The sequence below is a fragment of the Astyanax mexicanus genome, chromosome 9, assembly GCF_023375975.1.
Source record: "Astyanax mexicanus isolate ESR-SI-001 chromosome 9, AstMex3_surface, whole genome shotgun sequence".
NCBI lineage: Eukaryota > Metazoa > Chordata > Actinopteri > Characiformes > Acestrorhamphidae > Astyanax > Astyanax mexicanus.
Window position 1 is genome coordinate 2,169,436 of NC_064416.1, and position 16,510 is coordinate 2,185,945.

A 16,510-nucleotide genomic window follows, 5' to 3' on the forward strand; every position below is an offset into this window, starting at 1 on the left:
ACTCTGAATCCCCTAAATAAAATCCAGTGCAGTCAATTGCCTTCAGAAGCCACTTAATGAGTTAACAGAGTTAATCCAGCTGTGTGTAATAAACAAACCTGAGCATTTCAATCTCATGTAATCACAAAACGTTGAGCAGACGTGCAGAGCTCACCTGCACCAGCAGGGGCGCTGTAGCTCAACACCTGGATCGGGTTTCAGAAGTGGGCGGGGCTTAGAGAGAGACTGTGTGTGTGTGAGAGAGAGAGAGAGAGAGAGAGAGAGAGAGAGAGAGAGAGTAGATCAGATCCTGGGTTTGTTTCTTTACTCTCTCTGGTAAAGCATGTAGGACAACTGTGCTGCTGGAGTCGTGCATTCTTCTTCTAGAAGCTGGAAAAGAGAGAGAAAGAGAGAGAGAGAACAGGAGAAAAGGAAAGAAAGAGAGAGAGCCTGTGATTCCCTATGAGGCTCTGCCAGCTGCTGCACTGGGTGAGTAAAAAAGAGAGAGAGAGAAAGATTAAGAAGTTTTACTTGTTGCATGTTGAAGCAGCAGAACCTCCACACACACACACACACACATTCCTGCCTGCTCTTTTGTATGGGAGGTGTGTGTGTGTGTGTGAGGGTGAGCCTTAATGGGAATCAGATGTTTTCATGCAACCAGAACTGTGCTTTCCTGTGTCCAGACTGGTCTGTTCTGGTCGGATGTAGATGATCCAGGTCCGGAGAGCAAAAATCCACCCCAGGGTTTCGTTCCAACTGTCTGTCTGGCTCTGCTTCAGCTCAGCTCTAATAGATAGTAGATCAATACTCCTATAGAACAGGACAGTAGGTACAGATCCCTCCCTCAGAAGAAGTCTGCTGTGTTATCCTGCTGTGTACTGTGCTGAGCTGATCTATACAACAAAACACGTGCTTGAATTTTATTACGCAAAATAGGACTTTCAAATAAAGTTTTCTTAAGATTTTATGCAAATAAGCTGTTGCTGGCCACACCCCCAATGTTTACGCTGAGCGTTTACAAAACAGGAACAGGTTAGTTAATGCTTAAAGGGTAACTAAACCCCCTGATTATTATTTGAATTTTTTTACTCTAGGCTAAAAATGGGAGGGGTAGTTTGGGAGGAGCACTGGGTGATGTATGGGTTTAGAGGCATAGTTAGTTGTAGAATACTTTTTCAGGTTCATTTTTAGATGATGGATTGTTGAACAGTGCTCTTTGGGATGCTTAAAGCTTTAAGATGCTGTTTGTTCACTAGTGTTTTTTTTTCACTAACAAACCACCTAGCTAAAATGCTAAGCTAACAGCTGAGCTAAGAGCTGGTTTGGAGCAGCAATGCTAAAAGACACAGCACCCTGAATTGGCAGTTGCAGTTTTAAAGTAGGTTAGCCGCAATGCTAACTGATTTTCTGAGCTGGATAGCTTGCTGATTGTTGATGACAGGTTGAAAGCCTTGTTGGTTGTATAATGCAATTCTTGTGTTTGTAGATTATTCTTAGTTCTAAGAGTTATGAAACCTAGATGCTACAAAAGAGCCTCTTTCCTTCATACTACCACCACCATGTTTCACAGGTGGCATAAGGATTTTATGCTGGTATGCAGAGTTTTCCTTCTCTTGTAGTTTATTGTTCGCCGAATGGCAGTCTCATGAACATTAACATTATTAGCCAATTGAAGAATTGAAAAAAAATTGGGCCTTAAGTTGCTTAGAAGTTCTTTTGGGTTCCTTTGTGAGCTTTTGGAGGAATCTGTGTTGGTTGAACACTCCTGGGGAGGGTAATAATAGTCTACAATAGGGCTGCACGATATTGCAAATAATTTACAATGCAAATGTTCTTTTTTTGACAATATGTTTCGCGATATTAACCAATGCAGGGCCCATGACGTCACCAGCCCTGCCCCTACCCACACACTATTGGTCTCGTGTCCGGACCAATCAAGAGCTGAGTCAGCACCGAACTCTCAAAACCTGAGGAAAACAGCAAAACATCGGCCCTTTAATCAGGCATTTAAATGGCTTTTTAAAAGGTAAATCAGAGTTTTAATAAGTTTTTCTGGGATTAAAAGCGTGAATTCAGCTGTAACTGAAAATATCTGCACCGTAAAACTGTGCTGGACTGAGGTGCACAGCTTTCAACACGTGTCCACGCGCTTCTCAGGCAGCAGCAGCCTGTCACTCACTCAGACACAGAGACAGCGCTGTGTATCTACTGTACTTCTTGTGTTAAAAATTAAAACATTGCAACATGACGTGTTTGATTAATTGCTTTTAGTGACGTCGCACGTCCTGCGATGTGACTATTGCACATGCACACATCACGATGACGATGCATAACCGATATATCGTGCAGCCCTAGTCTACAGGTAAAAGTGTGGAACTGAAAATCCAGTTGTTTCACTTCTTACTGTTGACACAATTTCTGAGAGATCAGGATTGTACTTTATGTGCTACTGAGTTCCAACTCGTACTGAGTGAAGTGGAATTTTACAGGCTGCTTGCTGAGGGCTGGGATGGGACTTGTAGTAGAGTTTTAAGGACTTGAATAATAAATATCTAGGATTAAGATAAACGTGATGCAAATGTGATGCCAGTATATGCTGTGTTGATCTGGAGGATCTGATATCAGCATTATGTCATCATCTGTATGCTGAAAACCGCAAGTTTTGGATTTCAAAGAGGCTCAGAAATAGAACAAAGGGGCAAGCGGGGGATTACAGGTGTGCCCAGGTAACCACATAGTACTCAGATAACAAAGCTTTCCAGGGTTTCAGTTAAACTCTGAGATCACTGTTTGGATATTCAGGGTATTCAGTTTGAGAAGCTGTATAGAAACATACTGTTCATACAGCCATCAAACCAAGCTGAACTGCTTGAGTTTGCACCTAGGGTGGCATAGAGTTATCCAAAAGCAGTGTGTAAGACTGGTGGAGGAGAACATGATGCATGAAAACTGGGATTAAAAACCAGGGTTATTCTACCAAATATTGTTTTCTTAAGTCTTAAAACTTTATGAATATGAACTTGTTTTTGAAAGCTCTGCATCTTTTTTTTTTGTTATTTCAGACATTTCAAATTTTCTGCTAATTGTAGTACTGTATTAGCTGCTGGATTAGGTCCAGCAGCTACTGAGGCTAAAAGCTGTGAGATCCAGCTGAGCTGCATTGCTGCGTCTGCTTCCACACCTGCTCAGACACGCTGCCTAATCTATAACACCTTCTGTTAGTACACACACACACACACACACACACATAAACACACACACACACACCCCAGGGCAGTGACAAAATGCTATGTCAGGTATTTTAACTGCTTCAGCTCAGTGAAGCCCTGCAGGAGTTGGGAAACTGGCTGAGCTCACAGCACTACAGCAGTACAGGGCTGGGCGATATGACCTTAAAATAATAAAATCACAATATATAAAATTATAGTTTCTACTGAATTACTCACATACAGCAACAGGGGGCGCTCTCCACACTGTAGACTGATCACCTGACATAACAAGGATAGAGGAAAAGTGAGGTATATTGAGGCAAAGTGAGGTAGAGGGAGGAAGAGGTCCACAGTGAACGATCACACCAAACTACTTCACTTTACCTCGCTTAAAGTTGCATTACTCTACTTCATTCTGTCCTCAATACCATTCTTTACCATGCTCTACCTCACTCTGCCTCGCTCTACCTCACTAAACCTCGCTCTGCCTCACTATACCTTGCTTTACCTCATTCTACCCACACTCTACCTCACTCTACTATTCTTTAACTTCATTCTACCCTTACTTCACCCCAACTGTGCCATGCTCTACCTCACTCGACCACTTTTTACCCTTACTCTACCTCACTCTACCATACTCTACTTTACTCTACGTTCATTCTACTTTCCTTTACCTCAACCTATCCTGACTCTACTTCATTCTACCTCACTCCACCCTCACTATACTTCGCTTTACCTCACTATACCATGCTCTTCCTCACTCTACCCTCACTCTTCTTTGCTCTACCTCGCTTTTCCTCACTGTACCTCACTCTACCTCACTTTACCATTGTCTACCATGCTCTACCTTCCTCTGCCTCTACTCTCACTACCACACTCTACCCTTCGCTTTACCTCACTTCTCACTTTGCCTTGCTCTACCTCACTATACCCCACTTTACCTCACCCCGCCATTCTATACCATGCTCTACTTCATTCTTTGCCTCATTCTACCCTTAGACCATGCTTTTCCTCACTCTACCCTCACTTTTCTTTGCTCTACCTCACTCTTCCTCAGTGTACCCAGCTCTGCCTCACTGTACTTTACCCGACTGTACTACATTCTACCCCACTTTACCTCACTCTGCCATTCTCTACCATGCTCTACCTCAACCTACTCTACCTCTACCTCAATGTACCTCACTCTACCCTCACTGTACTTCGCTCTATCTTAGTCTGCCTCGCTTTAGGTCACTATACCCCACTCTACCTGACTCTGCCTTGCTCTACCTCACTATACCGCCTTACTATATCTTTCTTTACCTCACTCTGCCATTCTCTACCATGCTCTACATCAACCTACCCTTACTCTACCTCACTCTGCCATTCTTTACCTCATTCTACCCTTACTCCTACCCCCACTGTACCATGCTTTACCTCACTCTTCCACATTTTACCCTCACTCTTCTTTGCTCTACCTCACTCTGTCTCACTATACCTTGCTTTACCCCACTATACTCTGTTCTACCCAACCCAACCTCACTTTGCCATTCTCTACCATGCTCTATTACCGTACCCTTACTCTACCTCACTCTACTTCACTCTACCTCACACTGCCATTCTCCACCATGCTCTTCCTCACTCTACCTCACTCTACCTTGCTCTTCCTCACGTTACCCCATCCTACTGTACTAGGTGTGGGCAATATGGCCTTAAAATAATTTCAGGGTATTTTTGCAATAACAGTATTCTTGACATTTACATATTTTGAACTTCAAACAAACATTTAAAAATAAAACAGTAAACAGATAAATGAATACAATCAGCAGCAAACACTTCACCAAATCTGTCTCTTAAAGGGAATGATCAGCAAGAGACACACTGATTGGTTTATTTTACGTTACGTTCGTTACGTTCCAAAATTAACCACACCCATTATTAATTACGAGAATTAGTACATGCCTTTTGCTTGTTTTTTTGAGACGAGCAAGGTGTACTTTTCCCGTCGTTATGATAGCAAAGACACACTGGCATGCCTATAGATTACTAATATAGGTCTATGTCTATGTCTTTCCACTTATAATTATTTGAAATACTTGGTGTGTATTTAGTTTATTTAAGCCTATTTATTTAAACTTGCTCAATGAATCGTAAAGCTAATTAGCTAATTACCAATATAATGGATAGTAATGGATAGTGATCGGGTAATAGCCCTGCACTCCTGCCTGTATCAGGGTGTGTTATGAAGAGCATGCTTTCAGACTAATGATTGTCAGAGCTTATCAGTGTTGGGTAACTCTGTGCGGAGTCAGTGGGTGTGGTAGCGTTTTTCTTTTTGTGTCAGTGTGTGAGAAAGCTCGCTATCTTTTTGGAGATACCTGTTTCTGCACGAATGATTGCAGCATTTGTAAGCACTTATCAAGGACGTACCACTGTGCAGTGCTGCGTAACTATGATAAAACTGTGATAAAGTTTTTAACTGGAATTAGAAAGTGATTTTTATTAGTCTACATTGAAAAAGTGGCTTTAATATCATAAATAACAGCCAACTGAAACTGCACTACCCACGAACAGCCACAGAGGGAGCTCTCCACACTGCAGACTGATCATGTGACATAACAAGGCTGGAGGTAGGGCGAAGTAAAGTGAGGTAGAATGAGGTAAACTGAGGTAAACTGAGGCAGAGGTTAATAGTAAACACTTACACCAAACTACTTCATTCTACCTCACTTTACCCTCACTCTTTCATTCTACCTCACTCTACCCTCGCTCTCTCTCATTCTACCTCACTCCTCACTCTTTCATTCTACCTCACTCTACCCTCACTCTTTCATTCTACCTCACTCTACCCTCACTCTTTCATTCTACCTCACTCTACCCTCACTCTTTCATTCTACCTCACTCTACCCTCGCTCTCTCTCATTCTACCTCACTCTACCCTCGCTCTCTCTCATTCTACCTCACTCTACCCTCACTCTTTCATTCTACCTCACTCTACCCTCACTCTTTCATTCTACCTCACTCTACCCTCGCTCTCTCATTCTACCTCACTCTACCCTTACTCTTTCATTCTACCTCACTCTACCCTGTATAGCAGTTGGAAATTGCTAAATAACTTTAATATACACTTCTGTAAATATTCCAATAAGCAGCTCTGCATCTGTCTTGTAGTCCTTCTGGGATCTAATCCATCTCTATTTAATAAATGCATTGCTGATATTTGCTGGTGTTTTACTCTGTCTTTGCTTACTGAGATTTTTAGAAGAATGCCGAGGATAAAGGTACACTGTGTTTACCGGCAATTGTGTTCCACACCTGGCAACCCGGGGTGTGGAAATAGGACTGTGGAATTGGCAGGGAAAGGCAGGTTTTCATTAATTTTGCACTTATTCTGTACCTTTGCACAAACAGAGATGCACCAAATATTCAATAGAAATTATTTGGATGATATTGGGCCAAATGAACTCTATAATCTAACTCCACAATCTAACTCTATAAACTAACCTTATAAACAAACTCCACAAATAATCTAACTCAGTAACTTAACTGCATATACAAACTCTATACACTAACTGTAATTTACAGTTGTGGTCAAAAGTTTACATACACTTGTAAAAAAACATAATGTTATGGCTGTCTTGAGTTTTCAATAAGTTCTACAACTCTTATTTTTCTGTGATAGAGTGATCGGAACACATACATGTTTGTCACAAAAAACAGTCATAAAATTTGGTTCTTTCATAAATTTATTATGGGTCTGCTGAAAATGTCACCAAATCTGCTGGGTCAAAAATATACATACAGCAACATTAGTATTTGGTTACATGTCCCTTGGCCATTTTCACGGCAACTAGGCGCTTTTGGTAGCCATCCACAAGCTCCTGGCAAGCTTCAGGTCGAATGTTTGACCACTCTTCTTGACAGAATTGGTGCAGTTCAGCTAAATGTGATGGTTTTCTTGCATGAACCCGTTTCTTTAGCACTGTCCACATGTTCTCAATGGGGTTTAAGTCAGGACTTTGGGAAGGCCATTCTAAAACCTTAATTCTAGCCTGGTTTAGCCATTCCTTTACCACTTTTGATGTGTGTTTTGGGTCATTGTCTTGTTGGAACACCCAACTGCGCCCAAGACCCAACCTTCGGGCTGATGGTTTTGAGTTTTCCTGCAGAATTTGGAGGTAATCCTCCTTCTTCATTATCCCATTTACTTTCTGCAAAGAACCAGTTCCACTGGCAGCAAAACATCCCCAGAGCATAATACTACCACCACCATGCTTGACAGTAGGCATGGTGTTCCTGGGATTAAAGGCCTCACCTTTTCTCCTCCAAACATATTGCTGGGTGTTGTGGCCAAACAGCTCAATTTTTGTTTCGTCTGACCAGAGAACTTTCCTCCAGAAGGTTTTATCTTTGTCCATGTGATCAGCAGCAAACTTCAGCCGAGTCTTAAGGTGCCTTTTCTGGAGCAAGGGCTTCTTTCTTGCACGGCAGCCTCTCAGTCCATGGCGATGTAAAACACGCTTGACTGTGGAGACTGACACCTGTGTTCCATCAGCTTCCAAATCCTTGCAGACCTGCTTCTTGGTGATTCTTGGTTGACTCTTGACCATCCTGACCAATCTCCTCTCGGCAGCATGTGATAGCTTGCGTTTTCTTCCTGATCGTGGCAGTGACACAACTGTTCCATGCACTTTATACTTGCGTATAATTGTCTGCACAGTTGCTCTTGGGACCTGTAGCTGCTTTGAAATGGCTCCAAGTGACTTCCCTGACTTGTTCAAGTCAATAATTCGCTTTTTCAGATCCACACTGAGTTCCTTTGACTTTCCCATTGTAGCTTTTGTAGCTGAGTCTAATCACTGGGTCAAATGAGCCCTATTTAAATGGGCTCATGAGAAGTCAACAGCTGTAGTCAATCAGAATCACTTACAAGAAGTGAAGAGGCCATGACATGAAGCTAATTTGATTGACACAACTCGCTACATCACCAAAATTGACAAATTTTGTTGCTGTATGTATATTTTTGACCCAGCAGATTTGGTGACATTTTCAGCAGACCCATAATAAATTTATGAAAGAACCAAATTTTATGACTGTTTTTTGTGACAAACATGTATGTGTTCCGATCACTCTATCACAGAAAAATAAGAGTTGTAGAACTTATTGAAAACTCAAGACAGCCATAACATTATGTTTTTTTACAAGTGTATGTAAACTTTTGACCACAACTGTAACTCTATACCCTAACTCTATAATCTAACTATAAATTAACTCTATAATCTAACCCCATAGTCTAACTCTATATACAAACTAGATAGATAGATAGATAGATAGATCAATAGATCGAGATAGATAGATCGATCTTTGGCTGAATGTTTCATTTTGTTCAGTTATGGTTTAAATTAAAGATTTTCATTTTGGTGCATCCCTATTATTACACACACACACACTGACTCACAGTCACACTCTTATTACTGGGATGAGAGCGGACTCAGCTAACTGATCATTAATAAAAGCAGATAAATACACACTGCACCAGATCATCCTGTACCCACCACTTACTGACCGCCTCACATTCTCACACGTAAGTGTTCAGTTTCTCTGTACTGTCTATCTGAGTTTAGTTTTTGTGTTCTAGAATAGTTTTTATTACTTTGGTTTATAGTTCTCGTGTACTAGTTTGCTTTGTACTTCTTTATCTTTTGTGTACTAGTTTGGGTTATGGTACTACTTTGGTTCTTGTGTACTTAGACAGACAGACAGACAGACAGATAGATAGATATTTATTGATCCCTTTAGGAGGGCTCCCTCAGGGAAATTAAAACACAAGTAAATTAAAAAATTAAAATTACTTGTGTAGTTTGCGTGTAGTTGTTTAGTTCATATGTACTGGTTTGCTCCACGTATGTTAGTTTTCGTGTACTAGTTTGGTTTGTACACTGTAAACCCGTACGTTGTTTAAACTCAAATGATTTAAGTCTGTTTTACATTTAAAAATTGGATATTTCTAAACATTACTCAACTATTTTGAGTTAGTTGAACTGAATTTGTGGGCACATATACTGTACTATTCAAACTGAGATCTTTGAGTTGAACCAACTTATATTAACTGAGTTTAGTCTGAGTTTTGCCATTAACAGCTTCTTTGCCATTGGCTTCTGTTACAATCTATTTGCATACTGGGTGTGTCCAACAGTTTCTGACAGACACTCACCATCAGTGTGTAGTGATTCCCCCTGGGCTCCCTTACAAATAAATCAACTTCCCCTTTAGTTGTAAAAACTTGATGTTATTATTTAATTTATGCTAACTCAATTTTTTTATTCCCCATTACTTAAAAAAATCGAGTAAACCGGCTGCCTTAAGAAAGTTAAGTAAATTCAACTTATCCAACTGATCTTACAGTATAACAAATAAAAAAACTAATATCAACTTCCCCTTTAGTTGTAATAACTTGATGTTTTAAGTTATGCTAACTTAATTTTTCATTATGCATAACTTAACTTTTTTTAACCCTTGTGTGGTGTTCATATTTTTGTTACTCGTTTACTTTGTTACTTGTATTTAATTCAGCAAAATTAAGCAATTTTACATTAAAATGCTTTACACATGCTTGCTTCACCTAAATTGCAAGCAATATAAACAGCTTACATGGTTAATATTTGCCCTTTACCTTTCTTATGTTACATTTCTTTTAAAAAGTGCTACTCTTTTTTTTATTAGTTTTTTAATAAAATGTAAAAGAAAATGAATTAAACTCAAGATATTACATTACATTACATTACATTTCATTTGACAGACGCTTTTGTCCAAAGCGACTTACAATAATGAAGTACAAAAGTAATAGGAATTTAGATAACCCATTTTTAGATAGGGCTTAAAGGAGGTCGAAGGGAAATAAAGGGATAGAGAAGTGAAGGAGGGGAAGAAGGAAATGAGGTTAGAAGTAGTTAGTGTGTTAGAGGTGTTAGGAGAGTAAGTGCTCTTTGAAGAGCTCTGTCTTCAGGAGTTTATTAAAGATAGTGAGAGATTCTCCTGATCTGGTAGTAGAAGGTAGTTTGTTCCACCATTGGGGAACTCTGTATGAGAACAGTCTGGATTGCTTTGTGTGAATGTTTGTTTGGCAAAGCGAGGCGACGTTCATTGGAGGAGCGCAGCGGCCGGGAGGTAGCGTAAGCCTTCAGGAGTGAGTGCAGGTAGGAAGGAGCCTGTTCTGTCATCACCTTGTAGGCGATTGTAAGCACTTTGAATTTGATGCGAGCATCAACTGGTAGCCAATGGAGCTCAATGAGCAGCGGGGTGACATGTGCCCGTTTTGGCTGGTTGAAGACCAGACGTGCTGCTGCGTTCTGGATCATCTGGAGTGGTTTTACTACACAGGCCAGGAGGCCAGTTAGCAGGGCATTGCAGTAGTCGAGGCGTGAGATGACGACCGCTTGCACCAGGAGTTGGGTGGCCTGTTGCGTCAAGAACGGTCTAATTTTTCGGATGTTATAGAGCGCGAAGCGGCAGGACCGAGCAACTGAGGCCACATGGTGCGTGAAGGAGAGCTGGTCATCAACTATAACACCCAGGTTCCTAGCAACCTTTGTCGGTGAGAGAGAGAGAGAGTCGATGCTTATAGAGAGGTTGTGTTGAAAAGATGGTTTTGCTGGTATGACCAGAAGTTCAGTCTTTGAGAGATTTAATTGAAGGTGATGCTCCTTCATCCATGAGGATATGTCAGAGAGACACTGCGATATCCGTGCAGAGATTGAGTGATCTTCAGGTGAGAACGACAGGTATAGCTGGGTGTCATCAGCAAAGCAATGGTAGGAAAAGCCATGTGAGTGGATAACCTGACCAAGAGAGGCAGTGTATATTGAGAAGAGAAGGGGACCCAGTACCGAACCCTGGGGAACCCCAGTGGATAGGGAGTGGGCTGAGGACAGCTGTCCTTGCCACGACACCTTGAACGAGCGCCCAGTGAGGTACGATCTGAACCATGACAGCACATTGTCTGAGATCCCCATGTTTGAGAGTATAGTTAGGAGGAAGTCGTGGTTGACCGTGTCGAAGGCGGCCGAGAGGTCCAGCAGAATGAGCACTGAGGACTGACCTGCAGCTCTAGCAGTTTTCAACGCTTCAGTCACAGACAACAGAGCCGTCTCGGTAGAGTGTCCTTTTTTGAATCCAGATTGGTTCTGGTCCAGAAGGTCATTCTGGGAGAGGAAGCCAGAGACCTGATTGAGAACTGCTCTTTCTAGTGTTTTAGAGAGAAAAGGTAGTAGTGAGACCGGTCTGTAGTTGTCAACCTGGGCGGGGTTGAGAGAAGGCTTTTTAAGCAGTGGTGTGCATGTGCTTGTTTGAAAGAAGTCGGTAATACACCAGAAGTTAAAGAGGCATTGATGGTGTGAGTGATAGCCGGAATGATTGCAGGTGCGATGGTTTGTAGTAAGTTTGAGGGAATTGGGTCAAGCGGACACGTAGTAGGACGGCTACGTGTTAGGAGAGCCAGTGTCTCGTTCTCAGTGAGAGAAGTGAACGAGGAGAAAGCAACGCCTTCGGTGGAGGGACACCGGGCAGTAGAGGATGCAGTAGGACGGCTACATGTTACATCAGTAAACTGGTTGCTGATAGCCGCCACTTTTCCAGTAAAGAATGAGGCAAGTGTTTCAGCCGTAAGGCATGTAGCCGGAGGAGGAGGCGGAGGGTTGAGTAGTGATTTAAAAGTAGCAAATAGTTTCCGTGAGTCTGTGAGGGAGCTGAATTTATTGTGATAAAATTCAGCTTTAGCAGTCGTGATGCAGGCTGAGAAGGAAGCCAGGAGCAGTTGGTAGTTTTTTAGGTCTGCTTGTTTTTGGTTTTTATGCCATTTTCTTTCGGCAGCTCGGAGTTTGGAGCGTAGTTCCCTGAGTGTGTCAGTTTTAAGCCATGGCTGCGGTTTGCTAGAGCTAATGGCTCGAGATGTAAGAGGACAGAGGTTGTCCAAACAGGAGCTTAGTGTGGAGCAGAGTGTATCGGTGGCATCATTTACATTGAGTGATGAAAATGAGCCTGGTGGGGGCATGTTGTCAGTCACCAGTGAGGAGAACTGGTCTGCTGAGAGATCTCGAAGATTTCGGTGGAACGAGACCATCGTAGGAGTAGCCGTGGGTAGGAGTAGATATGAGTAGAAAATTTGTTTAGTTTCAAATTTACAAATGAAGCAATGTTTATTAGCCCTTGGCCAAACATACTGTATGTAATATAAATGTGTGTGTGTGTGTGTGGGGGGGGGGGGGGGTGTACAGTGTGTGTTTATCGAAAATGTGTTTTGATTTATGTTTTTCACAAAAATAAGCCAATGCCAATGAGTTTGAGTTAGAAAAAATATATTTTTTAAGGGTTAAGGCAACCAGTTTCCTCAAATTTTTAAGTAGACTCAACTTATCCAGTTTTCATGTTAGCGTGGTTCAGTTGTACTAGTGTAAATATATTGTGTAATAGTCTGGATTGTGTGATTAAGCTTGATTTGTGTTTATGAGAGGTATTGTACAGATGTGTGTGTGTGTGTGTGTGTGTGTTCAGTGTTCTGGGGAGCTGTTGAGGAATGTCTGGAACTCTCTTTGTGAAGGTCTGAGAGATTCCTGAATCACATGCTGCTCTTCAGAACACTGACGGGTCTGGAGTGATGCCAGAGCTCCGCCTCCGTGCAGGGGGCGGGGCTTCACCGGCTCACAGTTAAGAGTCTGATAGCTGAGAGTGTTTTAATAACACTGCATTTATATTGGGCTCACACCTCGCATAATTACAGCCCTGATGAGTTTCTGACCTATACAGACCAGAATAACCAGATTACTGCAGTACTGTTCAGTTAGTACTGTGTATTACTGTGTTTACATCTCCTATCATTCAGTGTTTTTTCATTAAACTAAAGATTATACTGTAGATTAATACTAAACTCAGTCAGTTTTATGAGGTAGAGTCTCCTGGAATTCAGGCTTTCAGTTAACAGCTGTGCTGAACTCATCAAGAGTTAATTACTTGAATTTTATTGGCTCTTAATAAAGTGTTTGAGAGCATCAGTTAAAGTAAAGAAGTGAAGAGGTAGAGTTACAGGTATACAGTGAATAGTGAATATTTCAGTAATGTTCGAATCCAGGTTATGAGAAGCAACAACTACTCAACTAAATAAAGGAAAAATACTTTAAGAAGAAATGAACGTTACCAATCAATCAATCAACCTTTATTTAAACTCGGAGTACATTGAGGGTGGCCATCATTTACAATGTAGCCGAGCAATTACATAGAAAAAAGGATTTTTCTATTTTTTTCTGTTTCATAAAAAAAATGAATAAATTAAAAAATGCTTTTTAATAAGATATATAAGATGTTATAAAAAAAAGATATTAAACAAATAAGGTAAAATAAGAATTTAAGAGTAGGAATCATAAAATCATAGGTAAAAAAACAAACAAAAGTAATTAAACTAATAAAAATGCAACTACAGGTGAATAAAAAAAAACTAAACATATAAAAGAGTAAATTATGAATAAGCCATACCTATAAACAAAAGAAAAGAATGAAACAATAAAAGAAATGCGAAAAACCAAGGTTGCAAAAAAGTTAACTAAAAAATATAAACAACTAAAAACATACCAAAGATCTTAAAAAAGTTCATTAAAAAAAGATCATAAAATCAGAAAAAAAAAGAAAAAGTACAAGAACTGAAGTGCAGTCACTGCAAAGACAGCCAAAAACATTGGTAATGATGGAACTGGCACTCATCAGGATCGCCCCAGAAAAGGAAGAGCAAGAGTTCACTCTGTAAATACTGTACTTTTTGCATTATGAGGTGCGCTTAAAATCCTTTAATTTTTCCAAAAATCCTCAGAGCTCCTTATAATCCGGTGCTCCTTATGTATGAATTCTATCAGTCAGGTATTAAGGAGCAGTAAAGACACTCCACTGAAGTACAGAGTTATTCAGGAGCTTCAGTTTAGCTCTTCAAGAGTAGCATTAGCATTAGCAGCTAATCACGCTAAGTGCTAGCCCTTTCACCATGCAGAGGCGAATATATTGCTGTGTATCCTGCTGCTAACCCCAGCTATCACTGCTGGAGCAGTATAAGCATTAGCTGCTTACAGCTCTAAGCACCAGCTCTTTCACCATTCAGAAGTGAGTATATAAGACTGTATATAAGCCTGCTACTGAGCCTGACTAGCACTGCTGGAGCAGCATTAGCATTAACCATGCTAAGTGCTAGCTCTTTCGCTCTTTCGTTTTTAGGTGACTATATCAGACTGTAGTCTGCACATTTACCGAGTTAAAACAAACTACATGGAATGAACCACTAGCTAACATCACCACGGCTTACCAGAACACTCTCCTCAGTTCCTTAGTGTAGCGCTAGTGCTAATCGCTGCTAACCGCAGCTAGCCTTAGAGGAAATCTGGAAATCTAAGCTTACTGTAAATAAACAGAAGCGCTTTACTCACCCAAATAAACTGATTACAGGAGAAAAATCTGTGTAGAATAACATCCTTAGCTTACTGAATTAGAGGGGAAATATGGCGACACCCCTGTTCCTTACTAGTGTTGCATAATGCGCCTTATAATCCTGAGCTCCTTATAGTGCGAAAATACAGTAATTATTATGACAGGCCTGATCTAATCTTTCCGTAAAGGGGAAATTCAGTACAAATTTGTTGCATATTTTTTTAAATGTTGTTTTGTATTTGTAGTATATAGTTATATAAAGTTTGATGTGGTTATTTTCTGAACGTTAGGAATGTGTGTGTGTGTGTGGTGTGTGAATCTGAGTGCAGTTGTTAATTTTAGACCCATAGAAGTTCAGGCAGGCGTAACCACAGGAAGTGTCGGGGTTGTGCTCATGCTGGGAGTGTCCTGGTGGGAGGCAGAAGATACACGAGGAGAATAACTGAGAAATAACTGAGCGATGAACTCAGATCACCCTTAACTAGAGCCGGACAATAAATATATTTACTGTATATTTTACTACAAAGATTGTAGACTATGAAGAAACACATAAAGAATCATGTAGAAACTTAAAAACAGTGTTAAACAAACCAAAAAAATAGTTTGTAAAGAAGCATTTAGATACTCTTATCTGGGCAGCTGTTAACTTTTGTTTCTGAGGCTGGTATCTCCTGATGAGTGCCAGTTCCATCATCATCATCACCTTTTTGATGCTTTTTTTTGCGAGTGCACTTGAGGATACTTTCAAAGTTCTTGAAATTCTTCTTCGTATTGACTGACCTTAATTTTTAATCTTAAAAGTATATTTTTGATCTTTACGTAGTTGAGTAGTTGTTGTTTCTCGTAATCTGGATTAGAGCATTACTCAAATATTCACTATTCACTGTATACCTGTAACTCTACCTCTTCACTACTTTACTTTAACTGATGCTCTCAAACTTTACATTAAGAGACAAGAAATTCAAGTAATTACTGTATTTTTCGCACTATAAGGAGCACCTAAAATCCTTTAATTTTCCCAAAAATCGTCAATGCGGCTTATGTACGTATAAATTCTACCAGTCAGGTATTAAGGAGCAGTAAAGCCACAGTAAAGCCGAAGTACAGCATTAAAAGTGTGAGTAGTCAGTAAAGTTTCTCCAGCACTAAGGCTAGGTGCAGCAGCATTAGCATTAGCCGCTAACCACAGCACTAGTATATCGGACAAGCTATATGGGATGAACTGCTAGCTGTTAGCGCCATGGGTTACCAGAACACTCAGGGTTCCTCAGTGTAGCGCTGTCGGAAGGCATTTATTAGCGCTAAGCGCTGCTGCTACTTGCGCTAAAATACTTGAAATCTAAGCTTACTGTAAATAAACTGAAGTTTAAGATTTACTCACCAAAATAAACAGTTTTCAGGAGAGAAATGTGTTTAGATTAACATCCAGCACTCTATTAACTTATAAATCTATGCATTTTTCGGGATAAGTTGCCAGCTTTGGCAATGGTAAATTTAGGCGTCCCCAGTGGTGAGATCTGTTGAATTAGAAGGGAAACATGGCGACACCCCTGTTCCTTACTATTGTTGCATAAAATACGCTTTATAATCCGGTACGCCTTATATATCAAAATAGACATTCATTGATAGTGCTGTCATAGCAAAGACCATTGAAAACATTGATAGTGATGGAACTGGCACTCATCAGGATCGTCCCAGAACAGGTTGTTTTGCTGAATTATTCGTTTTGCAGTATTTTTAGTATATATTAAGTTTGATGTGGTTATTTTATGAATGTGCCTTCTAATGCGTTGCAACTTATAGTCTGTAAAATACGGTAACTCTTGATGAGTTTAGCACAGCTGTTAACTGAAAGCCTGAATTTCAGGTGACTCTACCTC

The 16,510-nt window shown here is 40.5% G+C and overlaps 1 protein-coding gene across 2 annotated transcripts in view; it reads left to right on the forward strand.

Moving 5' to 3' along the window:
* The first annotated feature begins 24 nt into the window (after positions 1-24).
* The window catches only part of ppp1r13l (protein phosphatase 1, regulatory subunit 13 like), a 54,609-nt gene continuing 38,123 nt past the window's right edge, over positions 25-16,510 (forward strand). The window contains exon 1 of one of the 2 annotated variants that reach the window (XM_049483441.1): positions 25-468. The gene's annotated coding sequence lies outside the window, so the exon portion shown is untranslated. The remainder of the gene's footprint in view (positions 469-16,510) is intronic. The other variant, XM_022664925.2, reaches the window with a different exon arrangement.